Source organism: Octodon degus, unplaced genomic scaffold (assembly GCF_000260255.1).
Source record: "Octodon degus isolate 3935 unplaced genomic scaffold, OctDeg1.0 scaffold00229, whole genome shotgun sequence".
In the NCBI taxonomy this organism is placed as follows: Eukaryota; Metazoa; Chordata; class Mammalia; order Rodentia; family Octodontidae; genus Octodon; species Octodon degus.
The window spans coordinates 3105251-3107749 of NW_004524805.1; the positions used below are offsets into that span (position 1 = coordinate 3105251).

At 57.9% G+C, this 2499-nt stretch overlaps 1 pseudogene across 1 annotated transcript; it reads right to left on the bottom strand.

Annotated features, from left to right (window-relative positions):
• Positions 1-540: 540 nt before the first annotated feature.
• LOC101559662 lies at positions 541-2373 on the bottom strand (annotated as a pseudogene). Its single transcript, XR_192866.2, has one exon. The product of XR_192866.2 is annotated as a casein kinase I pseudogene (transcript).
• Positions 2374-2499: the final 126 nt, after the last annotated feature.

Genomic DNA, 2499 nt, shown 5'->3' on the forward strand with positions numbered 1-2499 from the left:
ACCATCCTAGAACAGGATTGCTACCCTCGCTTTTTTCTGAGGTTCTGGGGCATATAGTATTGTTTTCCACCCTTTGACTTTCAGCCTATGAATTTTTTTTCAAGAGAATTTTTTTTTTTTTTTATTTTCTTAAAAAAGCCCCTAAATTCTATGGCTTCAAGGAAGGGTCAGATAAACGTAAATGCCATTTCTGTACACTTTGTAAAGCCAGAACTACGCCTGAATGACCACCACCCTGGAGGGGGGCGCCTTGCCCACCCAGCAGCTTCCTGGACCCACAGGGGGTCACCACCTGCTCTGCCGCACCCGGGCAGCAACACCTGCGGGGCGCAGGGCTTTAAGGTGATTTGTCTCCTGCGGCTGTGCAGTGCGGAGACCAGAAGCCCCAGCCTCAAGGGCCCAGACGGCCCAGGGCTGATGCCTACCCCAGGGATTGGGGTGTCTCCGGGACAGGTGCACCTTCCGGCGCAGGGCTGCGCTCAGGCTGAGCTTTGGTGCAGCATTTTGGTTGGGGGGCTGGCTCCAGCCAGACCGGCCCCGTCCCCGCCTTCCCCTTTGGTCTGGGGTTGGACCAGAGCTGGCCTCACCGCACAGCAGCGCCAGAGCCCCCTCCTGGGCAGCCAGCTCAGCAGATGCCCCTCCCGGGCTGGGCCTGCCCCCCTTGAGGAAACGGCCTTTGGATCAAGGGAGACAAGCTGGACCTTATGAGACTAAAGGGCGGCGGTGGCGGCACCTGGCCCAGTCTCACTACTCACTCGGCAGACGGGGAGGGCAGCGGGCCTCTGGGTTTCCTTTGTTCCTTGTTAAATAGTTAATGCTCTCAGAGGGGAGGACTAGACACAAGTGTAGAAATTTCGGCCAAAGTCTTACGTGAAGGTAGGGACCCACATCCAGGCCAGGCGGCCCTGCAGTCTGACTTGGGCTGTGGCATGTCACTGGCTGGCCTGTGGGTGGCCCATGGCCTCAAGGACAAGCTAGCCTGAGGGCAGCATTGAGAACAGTCATGCGCCAAAAGCGCCTGGTCACTTGTGCCGCTGTAGTGATTTTCTCTTCCTCCTCTTGAAGAAACAGCAGCACTTGGTGTCGTCAGCCACCTCAACCTCTGCCGGGGCTGTGATGGGGGCAAAGGAATGCCCTGCAGTGGGGTCGTCCGCGTTTAGCTCTCCATTGGTGGAGTTCAGCGCCTGGTTTTTGCTGTGGGGCTGTACTTTGTCCCAGTGTGGGGGCTGGGAGGGCAGGTCGGAGTGGACCGTGCCAATAGGCGTGGGCAAGGGTTTTCCGGCCCAATCATACTCATAATCGAACACGGAACCGCTCTGGTCAAACAGGTCAGTGAAGAACTTCCGAAGGTAGTCATAGTCCGGCTTCTCGAAGAAGTCCAGGCGCAGCACATATCGCAGGTAGGTGGCCATCTCCTCTGGGAAGCTTTCACACAGCACCTCGATGGGCGTGGCACGCTTGGTGTCCTCAGTCTTCTGGTACCGCTCCTTGAGTGTGTCGGCCTTGAGTCCCTGCCAGGGTAGGCTGCCACGAAGGAAGTACATGAACATGCGGCCTAGTGCCTCCAGGTCGTCGCGGCGGCTCTGCTCCTTGCCCAGATGAGTGTTGATGCTCACGTAGCGTGCAGTGCCCGTGAGGCTCTTGTGCTCCCGATACCAGATGTGCTTCTTGGTCTCGGGGTCAATGTATTCCTTGCCCAGCCCGAAGTCAATGATGTGGATAGCATGCTGCCGCTTGGTGCCCGGACGCCCCACTAGAAAGTTTTCAGGCTTCACGTCCCGGTAGATGAGGCTCTTGGTGTGCACATACTCCATGCGTGTGATCAGCTGGATGGTGATCATGAGCACCGTCTTCATCGTGAAGGTACGGTCGCACAGGTCGAACAGGTCCTCTAGGCTGGGCACCAGCAGCTCCAACGCCATGGCGTTGTACTTCCCGCAAGGGCCCAAGTAGTAGACCTGAGAGATGCCCTCTGTGGCGCTGAGCTGCTTGTAGTATCGGTACTCCAGGTGCAGCTGCGGGCCGGGACTTGATGGGCTCCAGTTTGGTAGCCACATACTCGTATAGAGATTCTTTCCTAAGCGGAGCTCCCCGAAGTTGCCGCAGCCTATCTTCTTGCCGACTCGGAAGTTGGGTCCTACCATTAGGACCCCCGTGCTGGTCCCCGAGCTCCGAACGCTGTGGCCACTGCAGCCCCCACCAGTCTTGGACATCCTCCGGCCCTCTTCCAGCTCCCCTTTCCCTCCTTTCTTGTCAAAATCCATCAGTTTGTGATACCCTGGCCTCTCCACCGTGGCTCTGCACCTGCAGGTCCCAAGTCTGTGAAAGCTGAGTTTGCCACTGCCTAGCACACCATCGTGGCCCTGCGGCCCTGCGGCCTTGCGCCTCTAGCTAGTGCGTTGAGCGCATCTTGGTGGCCTGAGGGTACCTTGCCAGGAGAGGAGACATTCTACTGACGGGTTCCACTGTCTCAAATCTCAGGGCAATCAGCTGCGCTCT